At 33.3% G+C, this 16,694-nt stretch overlaps 1 protein-coding gene across 1 annotated transcript in view; it reads right to left on the reverse strand.

The window, feature by feature from the left end:
• The window catches only part of LOC129230716 (neuropeptide S receptor-like), a 241,715-nt gene that overhangs the window by 65,918 nt on the left and 159,103 nt on the right, over positions 1-16,694 (reverse strand). The gene's annotated exons all lie outside the window — the stretch shown is intronic.

The raw sequence follows: 16,694 nt of genomic DNA on the forward strand, positions 1-16,694 counted from the left end.
TTAAAATTCAAAACCAAAAGCAGTTAACCTGAATCCTTTTTTTAAAGTAATTTTTCGAACGTAGACAAAATGTATTTTTTTTTTCAGCAGAAAGCAGAGGAGTAGAAAATGATTTCTTACGAATGACGTTGATAATAATTTTAATGTTTTATATCGCAGTCGCACAAATAAAAAATTAAAGGTTTACTGGGTGAGTCAAAGCTTTAAAAAAAGGAAGAACACCCTTCGATTAACAGTCAACTTATCCGAATGATAACTGTAGTCTGCATCAAGTAGTCGAAACACCAAGTAACATTTTCACTGCATTTATTTTATTACGTTTGTATGTTATGAGTACATGTAATGCGTAATACTAATATAAATTTGATATTATGTCGACAGCCCAAACTTGCCCGAAGTTCATATAGTTTATAGCCGAACGCTCTACCGAAAAAAACTTATTAATTTAACCAAACAACTAAGTCCAGTGCTTTTAAGCTTTATTAAAATATAAACACACACACAGGCTTTTTTTTTTTTGCCGAAAAAGACGTAAAAAATTGGAAAACTGCATTAGAACTTTGCTTTAAAAAAAATGCATAAGAACTACAGGCTGCATCAAGGTTTTGAAACAGCAAGGGGCGTTTTCGCAAACTTGATTTTTCGACCGTAAGTCTATTTTTCGTCATTAGCCAGCCTGATAAGTTTTAAAATGTGAGTGGAATAATATATTAGATAAGATATTGAAGAAAAATATTTTTATTTTTGAAAATTTTTACAAATTGTAACCGCAGGCTGCTTGAACCGTTATAACTTAGACGGCAGCACGCGTTCATCATTTAACAGCACGGTTAAAATACAAAATAAATTGAACTATGCTCTATTTTAAGCGTAGCTTTACAAATGTAGTAAAATGTGATAAGCTTTTTTTTTTTTTGCAAAAAGAAGAAAAAATATATATTTTACTCTTCAAATTGAGGTAGTAATTTTTTTATTTGTACGAAGAGTGAAAAACTCATTAGTAGAATATATATTTCAATATACGATTTATTATTTTTTTCCAAACAAAAAGCGATTCTGTTGTAGTCTAAAATCTTAAACCTGTTACTTATATTTTCGCTTACATTATGCTTTAATTTTCTAACCAGAGCCAAAGCTCAAAAAAAAAAAAAAAAAAAAAAAACATACATTTCAGAAGTAATTAACACAAAGTCACATCAAGTTTTCATAAGAGCAAGGAGCGTTTCCTTCTCATTTATTCTATTTCCTCATATTTGGTATTCACTTAATTAAGTGTTAATGTAATGCACGATATTTCTCTAATTTTTTGATGCAGATTGTCCGGACGTGGCCCCGAACACGCATTCTCCGGGTTACGAGGAGAACGCTCTGCCGATCAAGCTATTCAGCTCTGTCGGTCATAGTGCAAGTTAAATTATAAGTTTAACCGAAAAACTCATTCTGGTTCTTTAAAACACGTTTTTCGGCTGAAAAAAAATATTTTTAGACGTGGGTCTATTTTTCGTCAGTAGCCAGCACCATAAGCTTTAAAATAAGGTGTAAATCAAAGAAATCAATCAAGAGTTGAGGAAAATCTGGCGTAGAAACCAAAAACAGGCTACAGAAATAATATATAAGGATATATATTGCAGGAGGTAACAGAAACCTAAACCTTTTCATTAAAATTGAAAGCTGTAAAACTATAACCAGTTCAAAACCCTAAATAAATTAAAATTCAGGCTATCCGCAGCTTTTTTTTCTCAGAAAGAAAATTTTTCGACAGTTAGTATTGGAGAGAAAAAAGTTTAGTAAAAACGCAAAAATAGCAATTAAAAGTCATCATACTTAAGTGGGAACTTGAAAAAATAAGAACTTTAAACGACTTTCAATTATTTATCAATTTTAGAAGGCTCTTATTTTTCTTTTTTAAGCTAATTAACGTTGACAGGGTCTTAAATCCTAATTTCATTATAAGTACGCGAAAAAATTCTAGCAGTTTAAAAAGGAAATAACTAGAAAACAACGTTTAAAAAAAAGAAATGCAGAAGAAAGGAAAAAAATGTTTGTAAATTTCGTAGGAGAACAGTAAAATAATGGCTATCATTAAATAGTTTACACTTTTTTGAAAACTAATCAAAATAAAATCATGCTAAAAGCCTAAACACCAACAAGCTATTAGGCTAAAAAGCTAACTAACAATATTTTCAGTTTTGAAAATATGCAAACATAATCTCATATTTATAAATGCATTCAATAACAGTTTAAGTTTAGTCATGCGCAGTAGTAAGTACACATAAAATGTAAACTTAATCGCTCTGATTCGCGAACAGGCAGATTCAAATTAGTGTAATTACTTAGGTAGTACTAATCGTGAGTAGTGCTAGCGGAACATTTGCATGTAAGGATGTGTTCTAATTCAATGTCACAAATCAGGGTTTGCAAATTCCAGTTATTTAGTGAATTATCAGAGGTGTGAGAGACGGAAGAGTAATGACACAAGTGTAGTTTCTGTTACTGCAGCGTTTGATGTGAAACCAGCACAACCAGCTATTTTACGGATTAAATTTTCATGTTAAAATTGCGTACATTAATTTGAATTTTTGACAAGTGTATCGGAAGAACAAGGAAGCCGTTTTTCAATATAACAATGAGCCTGCTGATGAAAAGACATGTTACGCACATTAATTAGAATGACTGACACGTAATTCGGAAGTATAAGATAGCCCTTTTTCAGCATAAAAAATGAACCAACGGAGGAAAAGGCATACGACAAAAGAGATTTGTTAGAAAAAAAGGGTATATTTAAATCACTTATTGAATGTATGTTAAAAATGGGAGAAACAATTGTTTTAAAAGAAAGAAATATTTTTATTAGTGAAATGAAGATGCACCACTTTTACTTGTTAAACGTAAGTTTATACAGTATGTACACAACGTAATTTAAATACAAGTGATTGCTTGCTAACTATATCTCTGTCAAAGTAACTGTTTAACTAGTTTTGCGATGGTATAAGCGCGTAGACAGAATCATTATTTTGCAAATCACAATTCTGAAAGCAATTCGGATGAACAGCGATTCGGATAATAGAAGATCGGATAGTTGGAGTTATACTGGAACAAGAGTTTTGAAAATATTTCATTTAAAGGTTTTGTATTTTTTAAAAATAGACATCAAACACTCTAGATGTCAAAAACACACAGCTTTCATTTCAATAACATGTTTCATTACAAAGTAGATTTTTTTTTCTTTTCTTGTTTATGGAACAGATCACTATTACTGTCGTTACTGATTTCATATATTCTTTCCTCCAAAATAAATTTCCCGCTTCAGAAAAAAAAAAAAAATCAAGGAGTATTTTCACGCCTCGAAAACAACTCCAGCAATAACTTTGCATTGGCTTAAAATTTTTATTTATCTTGCTAATACTTCCAAATGCATAAGAATCTACGCCAATAGTTAAAATTGAAAAGATTTTATTAATATTTATTGTGTAATAAAAGAAAGTCAGACATGAAATGAAGCCAAAATTATTCGAGGAACAACTGATGCAACCGTAGGTAAAAGGCCACACATAAATGCCACATTAAACTTGACAGTTAAACAAAAGGCTGCACGAGAAAAATTATGATGTTTATTTTTTGTATGTGTTGTGTAATATTTAATGTATTCAAACACACACACACACACAATAACTTATACTTATGTAATTGGACATGTTTATGTAACTGTAAATAAATACAAAGGCCATAAAAAAAACTCAAGAAGGATGGATGTATCCGAGAAGAACAATAACACAAGATATACGGCAAATAAATAGAATCGTATAAGAATGTACACTGTAAAAACGATTCAGAAACGTTCCTGGAAAATAATGGGCAGCTGATGTGCCTAATTTCCGCCAGTAACAGAATTTGCAAAAACCAGGAACGTTTTCTGCTAAAATTCAGTAACCTTCCTGAAATTAACCCGGAAGCTTCCTGAAAAATTCAGAAATCTTCCCGTTAGAAGCCAGTTGTGACTCTGAAACTTTAGATTAACCTTAGGAATGTATAATATAATAGCTCGGTATCTTCCTGATTTACCAAGGTAGTTCCAAGAGCATTATTGGAAACATAGCCAAAACTAAGCCAGAATTGCAAGTAAATGACGAGAATTTTACCCGCCAGCAATTCTTGCAAAGCAAAGTAGTCCACACTTATTCGCCCCCTTTGGAAGCTTTATTAGCATGGACGGGCCGTAATTGAACTGAAGCCGATGCACTTTATAAGTACGTTCAGTTAATCTTTAAACTGGGAGCTAAAAATATTTTTGACAACAGTGAAAAGTCTGTATTCGTGCGACTTGTAGCAATTTAGGAAACTTTTTGACACGGATACTTGATTTTTCCAGGAAGTGGGTAAAAACCATTAAAATCCCGAAACGTAACTCGGAAATACTCAGTAATGTTTTGGAATTTTTTTACAGTGTAGGAGAAGGACAAGGATCTACAAATTATGATGAGATAGATATCCATATATCAAAAGGAAAGATGTCAAAAAATAGGTGAAACTCAATCAGTACTTTAAAAGTGAAGATGATTGTGTAATGGTTTTAAAAAAATGCAAATAATTTTAACGATGTCCGTTTTTTGAATTTTCCCATATGAGTTATCGAGAAATCCGCAAAATTTTATTATGATTACATTGTTTTGGATTTAAATGCCACTGAGAATCGTTCTTTCAGCTGCAAAAAGGAAAGGATTGCATTACATTTTTAATAAAATTATTGCACATACAACTAATGAATTTCCCCATTAATGCATTTAAAAAAGTATGTTGGATGTAGCATTTTTCTTTATTTTGCAATTTCCCCATTAATGCATTTAAAAAAGTATGTTGGATGTAGCATTTTTCTTTATCTTGCAATTGATTATCGCATTTCTTATTTTAGTTTACCTACAATTCTGTTCTTCACAAAATTTGCTTTTGAGACGTGCTGCGTATTATGTATTTTTACCTTCTGAATCCGAATCTGACTCCCCCCTCCCCTCTCTCATTATTTTCTGCAGACATCGCCCCTTTACCACTCCTTTATTTTATACTTTTTTGATCATTTAATGGTAACGAATTTTATCTGGAGGTAGAGAGGAATTTTATTTTAGAATCGTTTTATTTTTCCTGGAGAAGTGGAAAATTTAAAAGAATAAACATTTGTAGCATAGTGGGATATTTAAGGGCTGTTTTGTCCTTAACACTGCTTTAAAAAATCATTATAACCAACAGTTTTTTCAGTTTTTTTTTTTCTAAAATTTTTCAAAACTAAAAATATGAACATTATTATCACTCGTGTAAGCGCCAAATCTGAAACTATGGTCATGAATTAAAAATTAAAAAAAAAGTGTGTTAAAAAAATCTTATTATATTTATTCACAATACGTTCTCAAGCACATTTAAAATTTTAATTTATTGCGAATGTAACTTGAATAAATATAATTTTTACAGTAAGCTTTTTCTCTGAAGATGCGAGTTGTTTGTAAAGTGCGGCGGTGGCACTTCCAAGCTTTTTTTTGTGTTTTTATTCTTTCTAATTTTTTTTCCAATTTCAACACATTTTAGGTTACTGGGCTAACTTAAGTACACGACAAAATTTTTGCACCAAAAAGTAAGAGGAAAATCGTAAATAAAAAAAGAAAGAGGAAAATAAGTTGTGCTTCTCTTCTGACGCGATATTTTACTTATATTCATTTTGTTAAAAATTAATTCAAATATGTCACAATTAAAAAAGAAACAACTAGTTAAATTTAACACATAAAAGAAAAGCATTCTTTACTTTTGAATGGACTAAGTGCTGCTCTCTTAATGCGATGTTTTACTTCCAAATGTCAAAGCATTTGTAAAATCATGAAAAAATACATACTTTTAATTGCGCTGATTTATGTTGCGTGAAAAGTAATTAAAAGAAATGAAATTACCCCTGAAAGTAAATGAAACGCGTCGAGTTGTTTTGAGATTTAACTGCTGCATGTATTATAAACTGAACACAATGCAAAGAAATCAACCAATAATTCACTGCGATCGTTTTAGATAAAAAAATTTAGTCATTTATTTTGTTGTTTGCAGTTGTAGTCTTTTTCATTTGTTTGCATTGGGTGACAGGATGCAAAACATAACAGAACTTTAGGGACAGAAACAAAATCGTGATAAAAGTCAATGAGAAGCAAAGGGATGTAATTGGACATTTTTAAGTTTTGAGTGAAGCGCGTTTAAAGATAACGTCTTTGGTAGGCTTTCATTGATTTTTTTTTCTAAATCATGCTCTACCGCAGCACCTATCAGGGCTACAGAGGAGAGGTTCCCCTACTATTTGTACTGGTTATCTCCAAATTTTTAATTTTACCACTTGCATCCCTTTGCTTCTCACTGCCTCTTATTATGTTTTAAAGCTGTTTATTCAAGATAGTATCCATTTAACTCAATACAATGTTTTGAATGGTCTACCAGGTTATCCATACTTTTTAAATTCGGTTTTGGAACGTTCTTCAGCATCTGCGTCGCTGCTTCTTCAACGGCTAGAACATCATCGTCGCTCCTTTTACTGGAGATTTCAGTTTTGGGGACAAAAAATAACCACACTGATAGATTAAGCTAAAAATTTAAAAAAAAATCTGTTTTCTATTCCCAAAACTGAAAACTGTAATGAAAGGAGCTTTTTATCCATTCTAGCCGGTCCAGTCATTTAAGCAGCTGTGACCCAGGTGCTAAAGAACATTCCCAAAAACGAATTTTAAAAGTCATGGATAAATTGATTGGCCTTTCAAAACCCTGTATTGAGGAAAATGGATCCAATTTCGAACAAATATTCCCTTTAAAACATATCGCCATACTCATTTTATTCTATTAATTAAAGGAGCGGTTTATTTTAGATCCCACTGAGTGCGTATGTAAAAAACAAACATGTTTTACTATGATATAAAATCTTAGACAACCTGCTTTTAGCGAACTGTGTCTATTTGCATGGGCTAAAAAATTGGCTTGAGTGCTGTAAGACATATAGCAAAATATCTAATTAATATTTTCTAAAGAAATAAATAAGTACTTTAGCCCAGAGTAGAAATCAGTTGACAGTTGGACATACTAAAGTCCTGAATCGTGGAATAAGTAGCGACACGTCCGTCATCTTGGGGCTAAACAATGCTTTCTTCCTACGTTCGCTACACGGTGAAGTAGCGTGTTCTGCTTCTTGATTGTGATTTCTTATTAATTCCATGTTAATTCACAATCAAGAAACACAACAATCAATGAGCAAAACACGCTACTTCATTGCAGCAGACATAAAAGTAAAGCTGCTTTTAGGCCCAAGGTGGCGGACAGTCGCTTTTTAAGCTATAATCTAGGGCATTAGGATATATAGCGCATCTTGTTTTGTTGCAACTAATTGCAAAAACAGCGAAAAAGCAGTTAATGTTAGAGGAGCTCAATAAGCTGCAATAAGACGTTGAATTACATACATTACTATCACGACAGTCAAATAGTGAAATTTTAATCACAAAAAATAGGGTAACACCTCTAGTAATTTTCAGGTCACCAGTGATTGGCACTTCTAACAAAAATGTCCTAAAATAAGATTCATATCCATTCTTTTAAAAGTAGAAGGCTATATACTAACTGAATGTACATTTACCTTAAAGATTATAACTTCAATTCATGTTACTAAATGGTTGTAATGAATGGGAAAAAGAAACAATAGGGCAATTCCACGGTGTCGGACGTAGAATTTGCACGAAATTTACCAATAAAGGTTCATATTTTTCAGATTTAAAATGGATGAACTGAGCTAATTTTTTTTCTCAATACTTATATATGTAGGAACAATATAAAAACTTATAGAATTTCTGAAAAAAAATTCAAACTATGAATATTAAAAATTAAAAACCTCATGGTGTCGGACGTAGATGAAAGGGGAACTGAAAATTGACGTACGTTGAAAAAAACCCAAGTTTCAAGCTCAATGAACTGTTTTCAGATTTTTTGACTACTTCAATGTTGAAAAGTAAAGCTGAAATATGAATATTTTTTCCTTTTTCACCAAATTAATTCACGGATAAATAGCACAATTTTTTTTCCCTTGGTGTCGGACGTAGAATAGCTGGTGTCGGACGTAGAATGTGCAAAGCAGATAACATCCGACATGAAATAAACATCTTAAAAAGCTGATTAACTCTTAATTTGTGTATGGAATTATATATTATGGTATTTTAAAGCATAAAAAAGGGGAAAATATGTATAACAGGGGTCTGTGCAGAATTTTTCCCAGTGCTCCATTTTTTGTGAAAAATCAAAAAATTTTGTGAAAATTGAAATAATTTGAAACTAAAAATTTTATGCAAAAAGAATGTAGGGAGGGGGGGGGGTCATGGCCCAAGTTATGTCATAGAACTTGTTTACAAAGAATGTTTTTCAAGACATTTCTTTGTTTTTCTGACAAAATATTATTCTTCTGGGTGTTCTTGAGGGATTTGGGGGGGGGAGCAGGGGGATCTCATTGCTTTTGGGGAGATGGACACCCCTAATGTATCAATATCTGTATACTATTCCAGGAAATTTGTATTTTAAGTCTTCACTCATAAAATAAGGAAAATACTATAACGAGAACAAGAGAGATTAGACGCAGTTTGTCAAGTTTTTTTTTTTTTTTACAATCTCTATGTGAACAACACATAGAACTATGTGAACTATGTGTGTTTTCAATCTCTAGGGTGAAAAGAAATGAAGATTGATTTGTAGAATTTTAATGAAGAAAAATCTAACTTATTAACAAATAATAAGAAATTTGGATGTTGGTTACAAATTGTTGAAAACGAAACTGAGCATTTCTAGGCACAAACAGGGGTTGTTGTGAGTTCACCAAAAATACCTGAGAGTTTTTAAGTGAAAACTGGGGAAGGAAGGAGTGTTATTTTTGAACTGAGAACCCTAATGCTTCTTAAATATTCATAATTTTGTACATAACTACTTTAATCGCTATTGATAAACATATGAGACTCATTTCTTATATTCAGATATTTTCCCCAGTCAAAATATTGTGTATATGTTCTTTAAATTTATGTTATGTAAAATATAAATATAAATACATAATCAGACATGAATAGCATGTGTGAATTGTTTAATTTAACCAGGAATTTTCGTATACTTATAAACCTAGTTTCAGTTAGGAAAATATTGGTGTCGGGCGTAGAAATTTTTCTGACCATTTATTTAAGCATAACTAGTTTTTTGAAATTTAATTTAAATGATTATTTTTAATTGCATTTAAAATGTTTATTTGCAGACAAAATATTTTGTAAAAATCTCCACTCAGTTTTACATAATATAAACTTTCAGTCAATTTGGTGTCGGACGTAGAATTACAAAAATGCCTTATATGAAAAAATCCATAAAAATTAAGTTTTGCAGTTAAAGTGCAATTGTTTTGTATATAACTCTTCTAGAGAGTTCTGAGAAGCATATTTTAGAGAGAATATTTGAAAAATGCGACAATGTAAGTATCAAACAGCCATTCTTAAGTCGTATAAAAAAAGTTACTCGTAAGAACATGGTGATAAAAACCTTATTTGAAGCCTCAGAACTCTAATTAATTTCGCTTTTGTTGCATATTTTTGTTATTTCCATACACTTCAGATAATTACCTTTCCATTGATACCAAAATTGTGAGGAAAAGATTATTTTAAAATTCTGCCACCTTTTCCCCTTTTCTGTGGAATTGCCCAATAGTGGCTTGCGTGAAAGCAGCCATTTTTGTTGCAAAAGCTTTTTCTCTGTCTTTAAGGAAGCATGCATATCAATCCATTAAAATCTGACTAAAAATAAATTTAAAATTTTGGATGTGAAAAGTTTTGTTTAATTGAAAGATGTTACTTTGAGTGGATAAAAGTAAATTTTTGCTTCTTTTTGTGTTTTTGAAGAAATGATGGATGCCATTTAGTGGTGCTTCAGTTTCGCTAGTCCCCAGCAATTCGCACATGAGCTTATAGTCTCTAATTTGTTGTGCAATGTGTCACTAATTTGATTTTTGATACTTTTGCAGCAACAATATTATATGGGTTCTACTATTAATTTCAATCATCCAACATCTACGGTTAAATTTTTAAAAGAAACAAAAAAAAAAAAAATAGATGTTTGGCCATCACAGTCAGATATTGCGAATGAAATGTAAAGAACTGTTCCACTTTTTGTGGTCCCTTTAAATCATTGGGTTAATGTTCCTATTTATGTGAAAACAGCTATAATTCGTAAAATCAAAACGGCATGCCGACTGATGAAACACCAATAATCTCGATATTTTTTTCCATGTAACATTCCAAATTTTTATTTCTCTAAAAAAGGTTTTTAGCATCAAGATGTGTGATTTAACATTAATTTATGTTTGATTACCTACTTAAACAAAAATTAATTATGTTTCTTATGATGCTGAAATTTGTATGTAATCTAACAGTGAAAAAAAACTGATTTTCCAGTTCTATTAACATGTGCCAATCACTGGATCACAAGGTGTCATACACTGGGGTATCAGGTGCCAATTACTGTAGATTTTGGTAACTTTTTATGCTTGTATTTTTATAAAAATATCTATTCAACTATTTTTGCTTTTAGTATACTAAATAAATGCACAGATGTGCATTCTTTGATAAAAAAAGATATTTACAAGTAAATATTTCTTTTCTAAAAGATGAAAACAGAGATAAGTTTAAGGACAAACTCTTAAAGTGCCAATTACTGGGGTCGTTACCCTACTACTCGAAAAGTTTTTTTTTCTTTTTACGTAGACGCTAATGCGTGAAATACTTCTACTATCGCGATTTCGCGAGATTAGTTCATATTCTAGTATACATAGTTAGTGTTCCAGTAATACAATACTACAGATATCCTTTAAGAGCTGGGTAAGTGCTTTGATTCGTTTTCGTGAATTATCATACTGTATAATAATGAATAAAAAAAATACTCAAAAATAAAAAACTGAAAAATTATCTTGAATTTAAATGTGTTTTGCAATCACGAGTTGAAATACGACCTCCCCCTTCCCGTCTCGTTGGGTTTATTGTTTCTAGAAACGGCTCTTGGCTACCGGAATCGATTTTATTTGTACCCGATCCTCTCGACTTTACAAAATCCTCTTCAAACAAGAAACAGCATCCAGCAAAAAACATCTACTAGCATGTATCTTATCTTGGGCGGTAGCGCCCATTTCCTCTGGTCCAGGGGCCTCGAGCATGTCCCTCCAATTGAGTGGTGGTATGTGTGTATATGTGGGTATGTGTATGTGCGTGTAGGCGCGGTGTGTGTAGGATATGGACGTCACATTGAAAGATGAATGCAACTGTTGTCCTTAACTATCAAAATACTTCTCGGTTTTGATTACGTCTTTTAAAATTAGATAAAAGGGGAAGGTTGGTGTTTTTCTTGCGCTAAAAAACTGTACTTATAAAAATCAGCAAACGCCTTTATATAAAGAAACTGCAAGATAAAAAACAAAGGCTACGGCAGATTTGACGTTATCCGGGATTTACCACTAAAAAGCCTGTCTCACTAGTAATGTCAGAGAATAGTTAAATATCTATTAATAGTTATACATAAAAAAAATTTTTAACCACACCCGCTTGTGGTACAACCTTGGTACTTACGCATCAGAGTTATAAAAACTAACCACTCTACCACATAACTTACGTTAATATAAACTGACACTAAAAAGAAAATTATCAATTCAAAAAATTAAAAGCACCGAAGCTAGCAAAAGTTCGTGACGAAAACCACTATAAATCAATTAGATCGATCAAACACGTTAAACTATCATTCTTGTTAAAACAGTGTAATTTGTGTGACACTAGCTCGTATAATTCAACTAAAGGAAGCAATTAGTCTAAATCTTAACTATTTATTCCTCTAAATGAATAATCAAACTCATTAGTCTGAATATTCTAACTCTCCCTAACTCTTCCTAAGAACATCATTATATTGATTAGGTAGTTTAAAACTCATTGACTAAAAGGATTGAAATGGTTGTACCGCTTTTGATAACATTTTAAATGAACATAAATTGAAAAGAGAAGACATCTCCAGATGATATATTGTGTCACTAGATTGAAATTGTAATTTATTGATCTAATTGGAAACATTTTACTCTGAATTAAAACCTTTCCAAATTTAAAAGAGCTTGCGTTTGTAAAACAATGTACTGACTAGTTCAAAATATACGTCTGAGCTAAATTAATAAAAAAAATTCGTTCCATTAATAGTAAAAACAATTGCATTTTTTAAAATTTGATTACTTCGCTTTGATTAATTTGTTTTTTCATACCAATGTAAGAATTTTCTTTTCGCATGCTTACAATTCATAAAATTTGTTGGTGAACTCTTGTGCATTACGCTATGCTTAGCATAGGTAAGGGGAAGAAGTTTTATTCTACTTAAAATGAAGTACCATTTATCAGGTAAATTACTGCCCATTACCCTGGGCTAAAGCAGAAATACACACTGTAAAATCGATTCAGAAACGTTCCTGGAAAATAATAGGCAGCTGATGTGCCCAATTTGAACCAGTAACATTTCTTACAAAAACCAGGAACGTTTTCCGATACAAGTAAGTAACCTTCCTGAAATGCTGGGAAATATCCCCTGTTAAAGCAAGTCATGAACTTTCTACAAATATTAAATAGGTTTAATGTATTTGATTAGAACCTTCCTGGTTTACCAAGAAAGATCCAGAAGGCATTACCGCAACCATGGCCAAAGCTGCAGCTATCCAGTGACTTATTTGCTCCCATTGGGAATTTAGTCAATCTGGACGGGCCGTGATCAAATTGAAGCCGATACACCTTATAAACATGCTCAGTCATTCTTTAAACTGGTAGCAAAAAATATCTTTCATCAAAATGTCTGCATTCGTGCATCTTTTAGCAATTCAGGAAACTTTTTTGCGAAGATACTTGATTTTGCGGGGAAATAGGTGAAAACCTCTGAAATCCCGAAACGTTCCACGCAGATAACCAGTAACGTTTCGGAATTTTTTTACAGTGCATGAAATACACCACCAGCTCAGTCATTTCCAGCCGAAGAGTGCAGTTTCGTGCTTATTAGCACTCATCAGCCCGGCATAGGAAAGTGACTGAGCTGGAGATGGAAAACCTCTTAAGGAAATCAAGAGTGCCAAACAAATTGGTATCTAATATAGAAATAGGCGGTGTATTTCATGTATTTCTGCTTTAGCCCTGGCTATTGCCCCCCCCCCCGGTAATTTACCGAATATACGATGCCTTGCCTTAAATCCTCGAGTTGAACTGAACCATTGCTTCGGTCACTCGTCTGGTCTGCGCTAATTCTATAATAGCTACCAGTTTGTTTGGCACTCTTGGCTTCCTTAAGAGGTTTTCCATCTCCAGCTCAGTCACTTTCCTATGCCGAGCTGAAGAGTGCTAAGAAGCCCGAGACTGCTGTCTTCGGCTGGAAATGACTGAGATGGCGGTGCATTTCATGTACTATTTAACTGAGTTAAGGATTTTTCTAAGACTCATTGTTGTTGTATTTTGCAAAATAAGTCAGCACTTAATTGCACCCGAATTTTGCTAAAGTAAGGGATTTTTTTTTTTTAACCTTTACAATTCATAATGTTTGTTATTAACTTAATATTCAATAAGTTACGTTCAGCATAGGTAAGAAAAGCTCTGATTTAAGAAAAATGAAATGATATTTAGTTGAAAAATTACGCAAATCGCAATCAGAGTTTCATATTTGAACCATAAAAATATGCAACGTAGAATTTTTATACAGTTGAACCCGCTTAATGGAATAGCCAATTTGCCATTAAAATACAGTCGAGCCCGCTTATCGGAATATCGGTTAAAGGAATATCCCGTTAAATGCAATGAACTTTCAAAACACCAAATCGCGGAAACTAGTTTATTTTAATCCCGGATAATGGAATATCCCGCTTATTAGAATATATTTTCATGGCAAATTGGCTATTCCATTAAGCAGGTTCGACTGTATATTCTAATAAGCGGGATATTCCATTAATCGGGATTAAAATAACTAGTTTCAGTGATTTGATGTTTTGAAAGTTCATTGCATTCAACGGGATATACCTTTAACCGATATTCCAATAAGCGGGCTTGAATGTATTAGCAAAATCATTTTTTGATAGTTTTATCGATAGGTATTCTAATATGCGAATTCTCTATGCGGTATAAGCTGATTTTGGTTAAGCATCTTGGCTCGAAAGGGACTGAAGCTCCTAAATTTCAGTTAAATTAAAAGGATAGAGAAATAAATGATGTGTATAGCAAACATATTAGGGTTTATAACACTGCCACACACTAAAAGTTAAGAAAACAACTTATCGCATTGTGTCTGAAAATTTCCAAGCAGGACAACTTATTTTAAGCAAAAATATATTTTAATGACAAAATCAATTAAAAAATGTAATACTTTTTTATTAAAATTTCTATCAGCATGTTTGAAAATACGTTGATTCATTTCAGAGTTTCTTTGGCGATACAACAGTAAACTAATTCTAACTGTTTAATTCTATTCGATCCTATGCGATCCCGTAAAAGGAAAAAACAAATTGATTACTTTACACAAATTGAGGGAATGTTTGTTAGGTTAATGCAAACTTGGATGGAAAATATAAATATACATAGAGAAGAAAAGGTAAAAATCGATACAGTCCATAGATCTTCTAAATAAGAGCAATTTAAAGTTTGAATAAGACAGTGAAAAATGAGCTGCTTTGATTTGCATTTATGATTAGTTCCTCAAAAACACAAAAACGCTTCTGAAACAGCGAATGAAAATTACAAATAATGAATAATGAACTACTTTTCACGTAAAAATAGATCGAATTATTCTTGATTTATTTCCTATCGCAGTTGATATCGTTGCCAGTAGAATGTTCAATGAAAGTAAGAATCGACTGTTTAAAAAGCTTTATGCGCGGTTTTCTTATCGAGTACATTGCAAATCTTAAAACAGTTTTTGAACACGGACACTAGTCCTGATTTCGAAACACTTTGAATCACCGTTTTTTTCAACATTTAATAAACACACATATGTTTCGCAAGCGTTCGAATTTTACAGTACTGTTTGTCATCGGGACTGTTCAGAACTTGGAAAAAAAAATAGCCCTCGTACACTTTGTATAAACACTGTTCGACGTTGAAAATGCAAATCCAAGAAGGAGTGGTCCGGATGGGATGAAATTTGGCAAAACGACAGATACAGCAAGGGACATTGAGTGATCTTTATTTCGAACCGATATTCAGATAACAGAACGAGAACGGCGTTGACTTAGTAGGACGTAGGACCACAGCGAACGGCGATAAAGGAAAAAATACGTACAGAGTCTAGATACAGAGTCAATAATATTGCGAATGGTGTTCTAAGGGATGGCTCTACATACCCTGGCAACCGTTTGCTAAAGTTTGTTCTCTGAACGAGGCAGGGACAGATTTGGCAAACGGCGTCCAATCACATCTCACAGGTGTTCGATTGATGACAGATGAGGAGAGTACAGTGACCATGGAAGCATCAGTACACTTTGTAGAGCATGTTGAGGGAAACGAGCATCTGTGCACCTTGTAGAGCATGTTGAGAGATACGAGTACCTGTACATTTTGTAGAGCATGTTAAGAGATACGAGCACCGTGTTGTCGGTTTTATCCTGCAGAAAAACTGCATTTGGCACCCCCTGAAGGTAAGGTATTGCCACCTTTCACAGCACATTCTGCACGCATCATTTAACCGTCATAGTGGACTGAATACGAACTAGAGGGGAGGCGGTATTATGCACAATAGCACCCCAAACCATGATGACGCGTTGTCGAACGGTGGGGCACTCCACAGTTTTTGCCGGATTGGACCTGTTTCCACTCAACGCCACACTTGTGTGCGGCGACTATCACTGGAAAGAAAGAAGCGTGACTCATACGAAAACCCAACGCTCCGCCGTCCAAGTTATTCCAAGCGTTGACGTCTATGCTAGGGATTTAATGGCAGTCTTAACAGACGCCATGAGTGTAGGCCCTTGCAACCAATTAAGGGGGAATGGATCTGGTCGATATGAGCACATGCATCAGAGTGAAGGTACACGTGAACTGCGAGGCTGCCATCACTTGTTGCTGACGTCATTCTGGCTGCACATGCACCCTTCAAACCTTTCACATTTCCTTGCTCCAATTATCTTCGCCACCGCCACGCCGATGCACCGTGAATGTATCCGTATTGGTATCAACAGTGATTTGACGTAAAAACCAGACTTAGCCTTCTTAGCCCGATCAACATCCCCCTCTTAAAATCGTCTGTCTGCTGAAATTGCCTCCGTTGACTGCAGCCTGGCGTTTTCTCTTATTACACATATCCTTCGGGCCAAAAATAAAATTCCTTCGATGATTCGTCTGGCAGAAATAACAGAACGAATATTACCCATTCTACTAGTTCCTTCTTTTATATCTTACTTCACGCGCGTTGGAGAGCTGCGCATTTTACATCATTTGCATAACTCAGTGACGTGCATCTAGTTTGGCATTTGCATAAATTTCTTACCTTGTCTTCTTGATGTTGTATTTTCAATGTAGAACAGTGTACATATCACTCCCTGGCAGTGATGTTCCCATCAATTTTTCTGAGGGTATACTCCCAGTAATCCATTACGCACAATTTGTGTATGTGATCATATACATAAAATG

The sequence above is a fragment of the Uloborus diversus genome, chromosome 9, assembly GCF_026930045.1.
Source record: "Uloborus diversus isolate 005 chromosome 9, Udiv.v.3.1, whole genome shotgun sequence".
Classification (NCBI taxonomy): domain Eukaryota; kingdom Metazoa; phylum Arthropoda; class Arachnida; order Araneae; family Uloboridae; genus Uloborus; species Uloborus diversus.